We start from the raw sequence: 17,457 nt of genomic DNA on the forward strand, positions 1-17,457 counted from the left end.
TCCAGTGTGAATACGGTGATGTATTTTGAGATGACTTGATGTAGTGAAAGTTGTCCCACACTCTTCACACCAGTACGGTTTTTCTCCAGTGTGAATACGGTGATGTATTTTGAGATGACTTGATGTAGTGAAAGTTGTCCCACACTCTTCACAGCTGTACGGTTTTTCTCCAGTGTGAATACGGTGATGTGTTTTGAGAGCATCTGATCTAGTGAACGTTTTCCCACACTCTTCACAGCTGTACGGGTTTTCTCCCGTGTGAATACGCAGGTGGCGCTTTAAAGTTACAGATCTTGTAAAGGATTTGTCACATTGCTGACAGCCGTGACGTCTCTCTCTTCCTTTCAGTTTCTAGAACAGACGGACAGAGAAAGAGAGAAAGTCAATCTAAAAAGCATAAATACACAAGTTAACACAATAAAAAATCACTTAATATAAACCTTGAGTTAACAAAATACTACTTATCAACTGTTTGTGTTTATTATATTTGTATTATATTTGATACAGTAATACAGCAACATTCTAACCACAGTATATACCAGAGGTATACTCGAGTCACATGACTTGACTCGAGTCGCATGACTTGACTCGAGTCACATATTCTTTTACTTGAGACTTGGTTGAATAACATTGATACAATTCTCGACTTGACTTGTGTAGGGGTGTAGAGTTATTTGTTCAAGCACCGGATCGGTAAAACAGGAGAGTCTGTGAACCAGTCTGCCTTGACCTATGTATTCATGTCTGTGACTCTCACAGTATCTGCTGCCCACAGCTGTTTTATAGAAGGAAAACCTCCTTCACTTCATGAAATCTCTGCAGCACCAGGAGGCAGTAACGTGTAACTCAGCAGAATCTGAGAAGAGCAGCACCAGCTGCAAAGAGCTGTGCCTTTTACTGTTTACTTCACTGTGTTTACCTTCATTAGAAAAGCTAAAGAGCGACCACAGGCTGCTACGTTTTAACCACACGCACCTCTACACACGCACACACTAAACTCCCCAATTATTCCCCCTATTACCTGTTTCATGATTTCAGAGCCCCACTCTCCATTGTTGTTAATGTGGAAAATAAAACTCTAGTTTCATAACCACTGTCTTTTAACTGATTTAAATGCGGAAACTGGGGTTATTCATCAGGATTTCGTAGGACTTGACTCTCACCCCAGTAACTTGAGACTTGCACATGTATGACTTACTCCCACCTCTGGTATACAGGAGACAGAGGGAGATGGCATCCTGTCACTGCGAGTCTTAAGAGGCATCTCAATACTCTAATTTCCCCTCCTCGACTCCTTGGTCCTCCGGTAGTGACCCGGAAATGAATTTCAGCGCGCCATGTTGAAGGACATCTAATTTCTCTAAATGCACATCGAGGACCGAGCATTGAGGAGGCTCTCTGGAGGAGCTATAACCGAGGATACACTGATGGTTCCTCCACGGCTCCTCCGCGGATGCATTTCCGGGAACGGTGGAGGCGTGACGCACGGCCGGACTTATCTCAGCCAATGACAGCTCTGCATGCATCCACTGGATATTATTTTAGTAACTGCTTTCATCGCGACGCGATGTTTACAGTGAGAACAGCTGTGAGGTCCGTGCAGAAAGCAGAGCAGTGTGTAAAATATATATCACTCAGTATAACAGGCCTACATTACTCTCTGTATTTGTATGCTGTAGTTTAGTAGATATCTACAAACAAAGAGTCGATATTTTTCTAAGACCATTTAGTGCTTCACATAATAAAATACGGCTGTAGCCTGATTATGCTTTAGGAGCTGTAGGTGCGTGTGGTACAGTGTGTAGTGTGTGTGGTACAGTGTGTAGGTGCGTGTTGTACAGTGCGTAGATGCGGCGGACAGACGGGTCTCAGTTGGTTTGGTGTCCTATGCTTACTTTTAATACTTGTAAATACAACTTTTGGCCCGTAATTTAAATTCCCCATTTCAGCGACCAGAGAGAGGAGGGGGATATATCCAGTCTCTGATTGTGCTACGTTATTATGAGAGTGCTCTCATACTTTAAATTGTATATATTTATATAAATATATTTGTGTGTATATGTCCGCATCTGTAGCCTGTTATTGTCTCATACCGCACTGTGAATGAATTAAAAGTAAATATATAAGTCGTCATGAACACATCTGTCCATCAGACAGAGTGCTGCTGTGCCTCCTGTCATCATTAACGGATGTCTCTTTAAAATGACCGCTCAGAGGAGAGGAGTTCTCATTTCTCTAACCGCCTGCTGCTTCCCCTCCTCTCCTCGGCTCCCCTCCTCGACTCCTCCGCTCGCATCTCCTGTGGGCGGGACTAACTCACGAGGATAGGAGTCGAGGAGGGGAAATTTAAGAATTGAGAAGCCTCTTCAGTATGCTCTGTTCGTCTTGTGTTTTGTTTTAGTTTTTTTGGTCTAATTATTGTCTAAACTTTGTTGTGTCTGTATGAAACGTCATTTTGAGAGACCATGCTTTTGATCCTGTGGATTACATTTGCCTTCTGCAGACCATGTCTGGCCATTCAACTTTCCAAGACACACCTGAGTGACAGCACAAACAGGTATGGCGAGGAGCCCCGGCCTCTACGCTGCTACAGCCGTGAGGCGTTCAGAATCGCCTACGGCGGAGATTCAGCCGGCCACCACTTCCATCCATCATTCTCACAAACCTGCGCTCATTGAGCAACAACGTGGACACACTAAGGACATACACAAGGTACTGTCATGAATTTCTTGAGGCCTCTTTATTATGTTTCACGGAAAGTTGGCTACAATCTACAATGCCTGAATCTCTCTTTGTATTGTAGTAACTATAGTAAAGCAGTGTAGGCGGAGCCGTGACGTCATCTTCAATGCGAAACACAAAACCAAAACATCAGCCGTTAGCTGTTAGCACTCAGAGCTCACAGCTCCTCATATCTGTTCAGAAACTAGACAGAAGTTAAACAAGTACAAACCACAGACTGTCTGTGTCATGGCGAATACAGTCGCTGGTGTATTTATGTCTCTGTGGACGGTCGGAGCATATACTGCATTAGCTTAGCCGATCTCCATTCAGAAAACACGCATTTTGGTGTTTCGCCTGCCGTCTTGTCTGCAGACTTGTCAAAGCATTCGTTCATGGTTTTTACTAACCGGTATCAGTATGTTGTTACTTCGGCAAAACAGCTCCACCTGTTAGAAATCTGCTCAAAGATTGTTGGTCACCCTGTCAGAGACTTTCTGACTCACAGACCATAATAACCTGAGAGGCTCCAACAGCATCATCTGGGACCCAAAGCATGCTCTAACAGAGAATCTGAACTGCTACCATCTAATCGAGATTCAATAAAATCAGACTGAAGCATCCTTTGTGCTCCAGTCAGTCCTCTCAGTAAACACAGAGCTGAATCCAGATCAGATGCACGCTGAAGGCTCTTTGAGCAGCTCTCACTGATCCTGCTGTTATGTTACATGTTTGTTTCTCATGTATTGTGTTTGTCTTATTTGTCTGTTGATGTTACACATGGAGCTGCTGTGATGCAAGTCATATTTCAGACTTGATCTGACAATTAAAGTATTATCGTATCGTATACAACAGCGTTCTAACCTATATCTAACTATATTGTGCATTCATATTGTATATTTCAAAACAGGTTGTGATCTTTCATTTGGGGATATAGCAGTGTTAGGCATTTGTGAGGTGCAACAACATTAACATGAACCTTTCTGTTGGTCGCTTGTTAGCAGACCCTTCACGCGATAGCAGAGCGAACAGGTACAGCAAGCAAGGGATCATTGTCCACTAGTAAATCGATTGCAGATGGCGTCGTGCTCGCGGACGGATACAAACAAAATAATAATGAATGGGTCGCCAAATAAACTTTGGTGGCCGTTAAACCTGGGCGGCCCAAGTAAAGTCTATGTGTGGGAAACCCTGGACTTGAATTTTGAATTGAGCCGTCCCTTATAGATACTATCTCTTTACGTATTAGTGATAGGAATTCCGGCTCTTTTTAGTGAGTAGGATCATTTGGCTCGGCTCACTAAGAAGAGCCGGCTCTTTCGGCTCCCAAACGGCTCTTCATGTTACCACAGTTTACCAGAGCCTCAGTTTCGCCAGTTCACGCGCGTGCTCCACTAGCACCCCCCGTCAAGGCTCGCAGACAGTACACTTTCCGTCACAGGAACACACTTTGCTGGCGGTGAAAAGAATCCCACCAGACTCATTTGCCCCTCCAACAGAGGGATGTCTTTGTCCTTTTACCTTTTCGTCATTTCAAGCGATAAAAACTCTCGATCTTTTCTCGTCAAATGACGGCAAGACGCCCGCCTGGTGGAAACGCTGGAATTAGGAATATATTGTGATGAAGTGCACACTGACCTGTGCTCCAGGGGTCTCTTTGTTCTCCTCCATGCTGCTCTCAGCGCTCCTTCTCCAGGTGGGTCGCTGAAATAATCAACACAACTACAGCTGACACAAAACAAGATAACTCAATACAACCGACAGACACAACAAAACTAATCTACAGCTACTTCGTAGGTTCATAGCAGAGGTGAGAAGTAACTAAGTACATTTACTCAAGAGCCGCGTTCACACCGGAGTACTTTTCACCGTACTTTTCGCGTTTAGTTCCGTGAGTACCCCTTATGTCGCGTTCACACCAAAAATCGTACTTAATCTCGGGTACTTTTACCCCCATTTTTAGAGCCGGCTGAGAGAGCGTACTTTCCTGAGGGTGCAAAGTGTCCCAAAAGTGCCCCAGTGCTGATTGGCTGGGCGAATTGCAAACCACGCCCGTACAACTGTGAAAAATGTTGTGTGGAGACGCCATTGTTTTCCCTCGCTACAAAATCCCAACGCACCGACGGAGCGTTGGGTTTGTTTTTGAAAGCAGTTATGGCAAGCATCAAGAAATGATGAGGAGGTGTCGGCGCTTCTGGAGATCTACGCCGAGGACGCGACCCAGGGAATGCTACTGAAGCCAGTTCAGTAGCTTTCACTCGACCTGGGAATCGTGCACAGCGCCACGGCACACACCGGCTAAAAATAAAGAAACTCGGGCAGGACTACAAACGGCGGATTCAGTGGCCAACGATGACGACCACGACGAAGGTAAAATCAACTACATGTGTTGTGGCGATCCAAGTACTCAAACACAAAATGTCAGATATATAAAAAATAAACCTAAATACTCCTTTACTATCAAAGTCTAAAGCTAGACCTAAGGTGAACAGTTTTTTTTTTTGTAATAGACAATTTAATTCTAAAAAACAAAACTGGACTCGTGTTTTTTTTAATTTATTCTTCAAAATACATTAGTAAATACTTTGTGAAGTATTCACACTATAACTAACCCTTTCTAGGTTATCAAATCAGTTCATCTTTAACCAGACACTATTTCCCTATTTACTTTCAGTTCATTATAACAATGGTATAACAACCACACGTTTTACCCATAGCTAGTTTATATTTCAAGATTATTCTGTGTGATATAATAATCAGATTTCTTGTATGCAAAATAAAGGATATTAATAGTATTCATCTTTTCAGTATTCTAGACCATCGTTAAACAAGCAGCCTCTCTTCTTAAACACTAAACATAATGTCCTACACCACCCTCTGGAAAACTCTTGCACAGTTATGCTGTAAAATCATTGCATGATTTATTCAGAGTCTGAACAGTCTGAGACAAGCCTGTCTCAAGATCTTGTCATGATGAGAACAGTCAGTGATTCGTTGTCCTCTGCAGCTGTAGTCAGTGGCAGGGTCCCCAAAAAGCTAGAAACGGCCCTGGTCAGTGCTCAAGGAAACTCTCTCTGGCATCTGGAGGGAAGGAAACTCTTGGATCAATGTGGTACAATCAGCAGACACACGTTGTCCTCTGGACAGTAGAAATCCCCAAAAATTGCAGTTCCTCTTCACACCACTGTTGCCTTGACAACAAGGGTTCATGTCCATCACAAGCAAAATGTCAAAACCTCCTCAGAGATGCGTTCTTTGCACACTTCTTCTGTTTCTGTAGTGAGCAACATTTCACCAACACACTGATTCAGAGTACAACCCAAAGGTGGCGCACAACTATCCAGTGCTGCTGTAATCACAGCCAATCAGCTACTAGAGAAAAACTAAATTTAAATCTCTCCCCCAACGGGTTATAAAATGGCTGAGTGTCTATATGGTCAGGAATGCTGAAACATGTGAATGTTAAAACAAACTAATGGTGGTAGTTTACCCAGATTCTTTACTTCATCAAAAGTAGTACAACTACATTGTAAAATCTCTTTTGTCTAGTTGACGTCCTGCTTTTAAATTTCTAGTTAGGAAAAGAACATACACATAAGCTTTAAAATCTTCTTAAATTCGAAACCAAAAAGGTCTTCATTCTCCACCATGATCCATTTCAACATCAAAGTCCATAAAACTGATGATTTATCTTTAAAAACCATGAGGAATGACAGTTTTCATAAAACACCATTCTCCTTTACTTCTTTACTTTTACTTTACCTTCATTTAAACACTATAGATTCATCTTTTATCTACTTGCTTATTCTATTCATTTTCTAATTGTTTATCTAAGTTGTGTTACAAGCATGGTTAGGTTGTAATAATACAAAACATCAAGTAACTGTATTCAATCCGCGCTATATTTGAAAAACCCAAGTAATCTGATTACAGTTAATGAATATATTTTTGGAACACTTAACAGTAAAGGAATTATTGGTGGTTTCCTCACAAAATGCAATCTTCATTACTAAAGCTAAAGCCTAAAGAAATCATCACGGAACAGTTTTCTTTCCTTATCACTTAATTGTTTCAATAAAAACAAAAAAGCATCTCAACATCTCAACACTTTATTCCATCTAAGCATGAATGTTTATGACAGACACGCCATATATTCCAAGAATAAATATCTCTGGGCCCTAAAGAACAATCCATTAATCCAAAACGGTCTTTAGTGATATCAATTGTGAACTTTCTTAACATTAATTGTACATGCAACGTATGTTCTTTTTAGAACAAAGATAGGATAGTTGCAGCTGAAACTGGTTAATAGCAATTCTCTGTTAACCTAGATAAGCATGTTGTTCTTATGCTTATATCTAGTAATATATATATATTTATATTTTATTTTATGTTACTCATAAAACAGTAAACCATAGGAACATTTTCCAGAATAGTAGTTAACTTTATATAACATTTACTCTAGACTCTTCAAAACATCTTAATTCTCCTGTCTCTCTCTTTCCTCACTGCGCCCTGCAGCTGCTCCTGTCCACAAGCTTCTCTCATCAATCACACTTGACCTCTTGTGTTATCCAACATTGAGATGGCTTGAGCAAGCATCGTACAGAGCCTCTGTCATACTTAAACATTAACAGCTTCCTTCTGACTGACAAACTTATAAAAATCTCCTGTTTACTACTTACTACTCTTTCTTCATAAACTTAAAAATACAATTGTGGTGAATCGTTTGCGTTTTCAGTTTCCTATCTACTTTAAACAACCATCAAATGAGAGTCACTGTTGTATGATAAATACAACTTCTAAATAATATTACAATATATATTTCTTACAGTGAGTTTGTTATTTAATGTTTAACAAATTCTCCTCTTTCTATGTCTTGTACTAGGTGGACAAATCCACTCTTATATTTAATTTGAATAAAACCTTTACCTTAATGTACTTCATATACTCAGTAAACCTCTTCTTACTTTGCCTTAACGTTACTGTATGTAATTAAGTTCCTTTGAAATATAATTAAGTACAATTCTTAGTCAAATGACAAATACCATGAAATTCACAATGCAATGCAATGGTAACAATCAGTTCCCAAAGACTATGTTTAAATAGCAACAAATCATTGTTTCTTATTTATTTCAATATATCTACTACTTCAAATCACACATTGATCTATTAATTTTCAATGTATTCACTCCAACTTCAGATCACTCGTTGATCTTTCACTCCTTGTTTTAAACAGAGAAACACAATGCAGCCTTCTTTCAGGCATTAGAAAAAAAAAACAAGCAGACACACTCCGAGCTGCTGCTCGACAATTAGAGCAGAATCAGGAGAAGGGGGGACATATTTCAAACTGCAGCTTCTTTGACCAATAAGAAATTAAAACTATGGTATACCAAAACATTTAGCGCTTTATACTGAGTCTCTAACTCATTACGGCCTGACAAAACATGGTTTCCTCCACTTTTGTATTCAGTGAATTCACAGAGTCGCGAGCAGACCCCCTCGACTCAGATCGGGCTTATTAATCTCTTAATTACCGAACGGACCGGAACAGGCATGACCCTCCACCCTGTTTTTGTGCACTTGGCTCGCAAAGCAAATTTGTATTCCTCAGCCAATAAATCTCTGAACCTTAAGACAAATCATCAGGATCTTCTCAGGCAGAATTCAAGACTACGAGCAAATACAGTGATTCCTCCAGCATAACATGTCCTTACGGCTAGCAAAGATCATATCCCCTCAATCAAACCCTTAGCTTCTCAGGCAGATTACGAGCAGAATACAGTGATCTCTCCAGTATCAACATTTATCAACATAAAACAAGTCCAACAAACAAAACAAACAATCAACAAACAAACAATGAACAGATCTCAACCATAACTGTGCAAATATCTCAAATCCACTCCTCTGCATTTTCATTTTAACCAATACAACTTCAAAAGTCATTTAATTCCAAATACGTTTTGCTTACTGTGAGTTGGTATTTCTTCTGTGGAAGTCCCAAGTCTGGTTTCTCAATTCTTTGAGTTTACCACAGCCATCTCAGGGCTGCCTGGCTAAGGGGAGTTGAGACCCCCAGAGAAGGAACACAGCAACTTCCAGCATTGGCAATCTCGGTGGGACCTCCAAAATGTTGTGGCGATCCAAGTACTCACACAACATGAAAGAATGAAACAGAGAGGAATCAATGAAACACAAACACAGGAATAGTTGAGATTAATCATTATTATTTAGTTGCGCACCACCAAACAACAATGGGGAAACATTACCTTGCTTCAAGAGCAACCAATCGCAGAAATGGTCCCCCGAACACAAGAAAACACAGGGTTTATATAGGTTTTCTAAATGACACACGAACATGTTCCCTAATCATGTTTAACGCACACACATTGTCAGTTCTCCTAAACTTGAACGCACCAACATCAGAGCAACATGTAAGTTCCAGATGTCAAAAGGTCATTATCTCATGAAGTCTTTAGGAGCCTTGCAGGATATGAATTATCCAATTAACAAACTATATATATCGTCTGCACATGAGCACACATACATTTCTTTACATTAACTAACACACCAACATCCTTATCGTTTCTTAGCTAATGCATGCTGGATATGAACCACTAACTAACAAGACTTTAACTGTATTATATCTGAGGAAGACCTCTCTTGGAGTTCCTCTGACCTTTGCCAATTTACTTAACATAGGTACATCTGCTGTTAATTGCAAAGACCATTGATAATTAGCAAAGAGACTCATGGGCCTCTTCCAATATCTGGAAACTGTAATTAAATTATAGTTATATTGAGAAGGTCCAAGACTTGACATAACACATGCACTGGGGTTTTAATCTGCACAATAATGGTCTCAGATGTACTTTTATTTGCTCAGTAGATCAAGCTAGCCATGCTAGGCTAGATAGGCTAACACCGGCCCCGAGCTAGCTACATCTAGCTAGCTAGATATTCTCGGCCGTATGAAAACGTTTTGACTTGTGAATAACTGTGTAGTGTTTCTGTAATTTGCTTCACTAACTCATGGCACTAATCGTCTGTTTCACGCGAGGATGGACAACTCTCGGGATTGGAAACAAGCGAGCTTTGCATTCTAGATCACAGCGCCAGCTCGCCCCCCTTACCAGCAACCAAACGCAAAGGTACACACACTGTAACTTTGTCTTGAAAGAACGTTACGCATCGAACTGATGTTCACAATCATGTTTATTTCCTTCTTGGTACAATTATGAAACAGCGTGAAAACGTATTCGCCTAGACCGGCATTTACAAATGTCTCACACAAACATTGTAAACATCAGGGCTAGAGGTCACATGACTTCCGGTACGAAAACTTGCCTCAACAACATTAAACAAAATTCAAGCATACATGAAGCACAATCCTCCGTGTTTGAACCTCTTAAATCGCTGCATAGCCGATTTATTTGGACTGGATTATCCCAGAGAGGCTAAACATTCTTTATAACACACAGGGTTCTTACACTTTTTCCAAAGTCAAATTCAAGCACTTTTCAAGCATTTTCAAGGTGCATTTTCAAGCATCTTACAGCTGTTGTAAATTACATATTTATATACACATACTTATACTCAAATGATTATTTCCCTACCTCACATTAAATCAGATGTTCTTTATGCTATAAACAACCAAATGTGTGTTTCATAATAGCATTCTACATGAGGATGACAAATAAAAAATGTTAGAAAAGAAAACTAAGTTTAATATTTCAAAATGTGTGACCCATCTGTACGTAGACTGGGCATCCCATATAACCTGGCTGAGCCAATATAAAACAATCAGCCAAATAACTTTTCAATATATTATTGATTACTATTTTTGAGGTACTTTTAGGTTGGCAGTAAACACAAGTCAGAGGTAAATGGTGTACTTTGACTCCACTACATGTATTTAATACCTTTAGTTACTTCACAGATGTGGATGAATGATGTGAAATATAATCAAGTGTTAAATCAGACTTCCACCTGGAGTAAATTCACAAGCTACTCTGTAGTATACAAAGTCATTCAAACTAGCTGCACCTTTACCAGCTTTGATAACACTTTCATGATCAATCATTATAAAACATATCATATACAATTATTAGGGATGCTCCGATCGCCAATTTTGGAGCCGATCGCCGGAATCAGTATCGGCCGATACCGATATCGCTCTCTTTTCCTCTCTCCCCCTCTCTCTCTCTCTTGACAGCCCGTCAGTATCTCCTGCAGCTCACTGATCCAGTAATGAGCGACCCGACAGTGAAGAATAAATATATTTATAACTAGTTTAGCTTGTTCCAGAGGTAGATAAAATAGCTAAGTGTGTTAGGTCTAACTCTTAATGTGTGTTCTGCTCCGCTCACCGGTCCGTCACAGCGGGTGGAGCTGCAGGATTTCTGCTTCACACACACGTTGCATACCGCTATTTTATTGTCATTTTCGGACACTTAAAATACTGCCAGACTAGTGAAGCCATTTTGGCGAGCTTGTTTTGCCGCGCACAGAGAAAAGTGTCATGTATTTTACATGCAACGATAGCCTAATCTAAAATGCTCTACGATGGCGTACCTTTCGTGTGGTGTGTGGCTCGTCAGCGCAGACTCTCGCATCGTTATTGTTGCACACTTTGCAGGAGGCTACTCTTGGGCTTCGCTTGACCCTCGTTTTAGCCATGGCTTGTATTTGTCTTCTGCTAGCCAACGCTCGTTGAAACGGCAACCTCCTGACATACTGTCATCTATCACTCTCATCAGAATGCCCAGGTCACACACGTAACAAAAACACTTGCCGGTCACGCGCATTGCGCAGGAAGGCCAAAGCGGAGCTGTTTTATGTAAAAGCGAAGCAATTAAGCGTGCTCCGACTTCTTTATTTTCTTTTAATCTAAAAAGCGAAGTAAAGCATTTACAATTTCAAGCACTTTATCCCAAATTCAAGCACCATTCCCAAAATTCAAGCACTTTTCAAACCTTGAAAACACCTCGTACAATTTGAAGCATTTTCAAGGATTTCCAGCACCCGTACGCACCCTGAACACAGTTTGAGATTTGTGAAACCTTAATTCTATTTGTAAAAATACAAAAAAGGGAGATTTCAGTGCTTTTTTTTACATGTAGACCACATTAGACCAGGTCCTGATCTAAAACCACTATACCTAGACTCATCAAATCTGGACTGGATTATCCCAGAGTCAAAAGATTATTTATAACACAGTTTCAGATTTGTGAAACCTTAATTCTATTTGTGAAAATACAAAAAACACATTCCTAGTATGTTGTAAAACTACATGGCGACTAAACAGATCTTGTATCTTGCTTATTTTCCCCTCTTAGGAAAGCGGACACGGGATGCGAATTTCTTTGACACCGTCCAGGCGTTGAAGGACCGGCGTGCCGTGGTGAAAGAGTCGATGCACGGGGATCAGATGGTGCTGTTCACCAAGGCCCAGGAAACGGAGGACAAGATGCTCACCAGTTCATTTTATATTATTGTTATTACTGTTATTATATAGTCTTGATACAACAGACACTTTATTTTATATTGATAATGTTAATTTACATGTACAACTTCTATTTTATTTACATTAAAAATGTGAACTTCTATTTACTGTTAAACAGATCCTGTAGCTTGCTTATTTCTCCTGACACTTTATCTTTAGTGACCGTAGCATCCTATACATCACATGTAAGTGATTATTCTGATACCATCATGTTTCATCGGTTATAAACTGGCAAAGCTTTATTTGTCATTTATTTATCATCAATGTTGCAACCTTGTGGAGGAATGGCAGGGGCACATACAGAAATATGATCATTTATATAATTTTAAATATTATTTGACCTAAAACTAAATGTTTTTATGATTGTCCTCTGAGGAGGACATGGGGATTTGCAAACCTTTAATTCCCCCCCCCCCCATTTTACACAACACAAAATGGAGTCCACTATGGGCCGAAACTAACATTTATGTTTCCATAGTGTCTATGGCAGACGGATGCAGTGGGTCTCAGGAAGATATATATATATACTAATAACGGTGGGTTTGCTGCTGAGCCTATTTACTGTGCATACAACACACCTGGCACAGTTTATTGTTATTATATTGCCACACTGTACACTATTGTAATGTTGCCTGTCTTGACTGGAAAATAAAAGAGAAACATTGTCAAAATGTTTACAATTGACACGCTGTTCAGATGCCTCATAAAGCTGGGTCGCCGGTAAGGCAGTCCATTCGTCCCTGTACTCATTACTTTCACAAAGGTTATGTAATATGCAACATGCTGCCACCTGGATTGTGATCTTGTAGTCGTTTCTTTTCATCAAGCACCGCCACCTGCCCTTCAGTCTGCCAAAAGCGTTCTCCACCACCACTCGTGCTCGGCTTGTTTTGTTATTGTACACAAGTTGCTCAGGCTGCATTAACTCAGTTACAAAGCTGTATAACATGAGCACAAACAGCACAACTTCAGTCGACTCCATCTCCATCATGTCTGAGGTCGGAAGGTAAACAACAGACGCCTAATGTACAGCGAGTGGGTGGGCGTCGCAGTATACGCGGGAAGTTTTTCTTCTTCTTCTTCTCTTGTTTTGTAGCGGATTGCAAACAACTTTAAGGTGCATACCGCTACCTACTGTACTCGCCGTGAAGTGGTTTGTGGCCTGCCAGTAAAGCCAAAGCAGAAGAAGAAGAAGTGACGTCAGCGGCTCATTTGCGTAATCTTCCCTCAGGGAAAAGTACTCCGGTGTGAACGCGATCTGTACTAAGTGCCCTGGGGTTAAAAGCGCCGGGGCTCTTAGTGCCGGAACTAAGTACAGGAAAGTACTTGGTGTGAACGCGGCTAAGTACTGTACTTCAGTACTATTTAGAGGTACTTTTACTTTACTTGAGTATTTCCATGTAATGCTACTTTGTCTGCGACAATAGGAGACAGTAATAAAGCTGCTTCACTGAAGAGGAGAAACTCACAGTTACCTAACAGAAACCAATTATTATTAATATAATACAAATATTTAGATATAATTCATCATAATCTGTGTAGCAACTTACATTCTAACTTACAGCTCACAGTTTGTTCACTTTTATTTCATTAAAATGACTTTATTCACATAGAAAGTGACATTAATGATTGTTTGAACCACGGTTATAACGCTATCTGTGTCATTAACTATCACTAAGAAAGCAAACATTAGCTAGGGAGACTGTTTAATGTACTCCATGTATACAGTATTTTCTGTATATTGTGTATTATTTAGATACTCTAGTGATATGTGTCCTGTGTGTAAACTTGCTGCTAATGCTTCATTTTTATTATATCTTATTGCATCTTTTAAATATGTTTAACTCGTGTAATGCCTGAAAACACTTCTGCTGTGACACAATCATTTCCCAGTTTAAGATAAATAATGATTTAAATAAAGTATATCTATTTATCTAATGAGCTAAACCGTCGCTTAGCTTAGCGTTAGCTGCTAACTGAAGAACCCCATTAATTTCAATGGGAAAAATGCTACGTCACGGTGAATGGCGATGCTAATAAGCTAGTTAGCATATATTTAAAACCATATCTATGGTAAAGAGCACCAACACAACAACTCAAACTGTCTTAAAGACAACTGGTATAATAAATAACTAACATAAAGTCACCTGAGCATCAAATCAACTGTTACTCACCCAGAGCCGAATTGGAATAATAACTGTAGCTGTTAGCCGTTAGACTTTAGCTGTTAGCCGATAGCTTTTAGACTTTAGCTGTTAGCCATAGCTTTTAGACTTTAGCTGTTAGCCGATAGCTTTTAGACTTTAGCTGTTAGCCATAGCTTTTAGACTTTAGCTGTTAGCCGATAGCTTTTAGACTTTAGCTGTTAGCCGATAGCTTTTAGACTGTAGCTGTTAGCCGATAGCTTTTAGCCTTTATTTAAAGACAATGAGACTATTTTTGGCGCACATTTTAAAGTTTTTTTGTGAGTTTCTTTCTTCCAAGATTACAGCTGTTGTGTTAAATAAGATAACTTCTGATTCGTGATTAACTGTAAGCTAAGCTAACAGGTGTAAATACACTTAATGAAACCTCTGCAGGTGTTTAATCCACTCACCTCTTCTTCTTCTTCTTCTTCTTCTTCTCTCGGTTTTTGGCGGTGGGTCGCGGAGGTACTGCAGGGGGGCGCGGGAAGAAATTGTAAACAAACACTGCTTGGAAATACGCCGTGTCTCAATTCAGGGGTTTCATCCTTCGAAGGGTGCATTCGTAGACCGCATACGTCACTTCCGCCGAAAGAAGGCTGTCCCAATTAAAAAAAAAAGACGAGACTCCTCCGAATGCGGCCCACGAATGCAGCCTACTTTTCCCCAATTTGAAGGATACATCTGATGTACACTCCGCGGCCTACCATATCCCAGGGTGCAATACGCGCAGGGAAGAGTGAGGCCGTGTCTCAATTCAGGGGTTTCATCCTTCGAAGGGTGCATTCGTAGACCGCATACGTCACTTCCGCCGAAAGAAGGCTGTCCCAATTTAAAAAAAAGACGAGACTCCTTCGAATGCGGCCCACAAATGCAGCCTACTTTTCCCCAATTTGAAGGATACATCTGATGTACACTCCGCGGCCTACCATATCCCAGGGTGCAATGCACGCAGGGAAGAGTGAGTTTTTTTCAAATGAAATGGCTTCTGGTCTCCCCAGCAGAGTGGATTTAAAAGCAACAGCAAGCGGAGGAATCACTAATAAATGTGAGTAGTATTGGGTTTTAACTTACTTTAAATTAACTAACGTCACACACGTCAAACCCAAGGGGCATTAAAACGTACATTTTCGTTAAATAATACGGATAAATATGTGACGCTAACTATCTAGCTGGACGTACTGCACTGTTGTTTACACTTATTTTTAATTCAATTCAGAAGTTTACTAAAGTCATACAGAGATCTTGGCTCTGTTATAGATAAGTTATACTTTATATTACATAAATAGACCAAAGTGACATTTAGACCGGTATAGCCTACAGTACGGTGGGATTTATAAAAGGCTACCCTGACGTGTAGCTGCTGTTAGCTTTATTTATTTCTCTGACATGTAGCAATGTTTTACTGTTTATTAAACTTTGGGACAACATTACAACCTTTGTGTTCAGCTCATGCTGCTTTGAGGTAGGGCTAAAAGAAAAGCCTATTTTAAATATTTCCACCAGATTTGATCATCTTTTATAAGGTTAAAGTTTATTTAATTTATCCTAATCCCATAATAATAAGACAATCAAAAATAGACAGCAGCCTTTTGCTTGATGTTAGTTTGTGCCGTGCTGTCAAAGGGATGCACGTGTGACTGTCATTTCATCTCTTTAGTTTTTTAAAAACCAGAATAGTACATAATTTTAAATGATCCTTTAGGGATTGTTTGTCTGAAATGCTTAGAGTTACATTTTGCAATAATACTTCTACAACCCTGTGTTTAATATGATTAATTCACTTTTTTATTTTTCTCTTGTTTTTCTCTGTAATTAGTAAAATTCTGGAGAAATGGATCTGCTGGAGAAGGACCCCTGATCTGAAAAGTGCACAGCGGATCATCAGGACAGAGCTGCCATCCACCTGGACCCCGTGGTGCTGGAGAAGGACCCCTAACCCCAGCGGATCATCAGGACAGAGCTGCCATCCACCTGGACCCCCCGTGGTGCTGAAGAAAGCAAAACGGCGATCAGGAACATCCTCCACCCAGACCTCTGCTTACTGCCGTCCTACAGACTTGTGTCTTAGTTTCAGAATATGATTTTGCATGTGTCCTTTCTTTTAATAGATATGTAACGATTATAGCTTGAGTCTGTCTGATTCCCCAAACAACTGCTTCTATATACTTGCTGCACATATAATACAAATAAACAACTGCATAAACACACTTTTGCTGATATTTGTTTTACTGCTGGTGATGTTAAATAACATGATTGATTTCCTCTGTCTCAATGATGAAAGTTATAATAATAGAAGACATGAAGCTGCAGAGAGAGGATGGATATATTCTTACCTCTACTTTGTGATAAGATGAAAATACAATATTAAATTGTAATTGTTAAACACATTGTTTATTTCATTTACTGAGGTTTTAACCATTATTTCCAACATGTACACATAAGCAGTGGAATAATAGGATATCTCTAGGTCATTAAACTGTCTTCAGTTTAATTTTATTAATACAAAAAAAAGGTTATAGAAAATGTTTAATTGTGTATTTCAGCAGAGCGGGGGGGGTCACGGTGCTGCTGGACCTGGAGGTGCTGACCTGGGGTCAGTGGGACATCATCTGGGCAGGTTTAGGGGAAGAAGGAGAATATAAACTGTTATGATCACAGCTATTAAGATTAGAAGACTAATATTGTTAAGAATCAATCTATACAACATGCTTTTGTTCATTTAAAAAACATATTGTTTTATTAGTACAGAAAAATTAAGACTTATTTTAAATATGAAATAATATGATTAAATTACATCAGCTATATATAATTTACTTGTTAACTTACTAATGTAACATTACTGGGGGCTAAAGGAACAGCTTCATCTTATTTACCTGGCCATGGTCCTCTTTAATTCATCGCCGACGGTGATCTCCAAAAAATGTAAAAGTAGTAAAGTTTCTGGATCCTTTTCAGCTGAGTTAGCTTGTAAGCTAATTTGCTAGCAGGCTGCTGGAGCAACGCAACCGAACAGCGCGTATCACGTGACATAAATACGAAGCG

The 17,457-nt window shown here is 39.9% G+C and overlaps 1 long non-coding RNA gene across 1 annotated transcript; it reads right to left on the minus strand.

Annotated features, from left to right (window-relative positions):
* Positions 1-123: 123 nt before the first annotated feature.
* Positions 124-9,341, minus strand: LOC117500295. Its single transcript, XR_004557775.1, has 3 exons — positions 8,696-9,341; positions 4,360-4,425; positions 124-351 (listed from the first exon to the last, which is right to left on the minus strand). It is a non-coding gene; the product is annotated as an uncharacterized LOC117500295 (long non-coding RNA).
* Between the last annotated feature and the right edge of the window lie 8,116 nt (positions 9,342-17,457).

This window comes from Trematomus bernacchii, unplaced genomic scaffold (genome assembly GCF_902827165.1).
Source record: "Trematomus bernacchii unplaced genomic scaffold, fTreBer1.1, whole genome shotgun sequence".
Taxonomy (NCBI): Eukaryota; Metazoa; Chordata; class Actinopteri; order Perciformes; family Nototheniidae; genus Trematomus; species Trematomus bernacchii.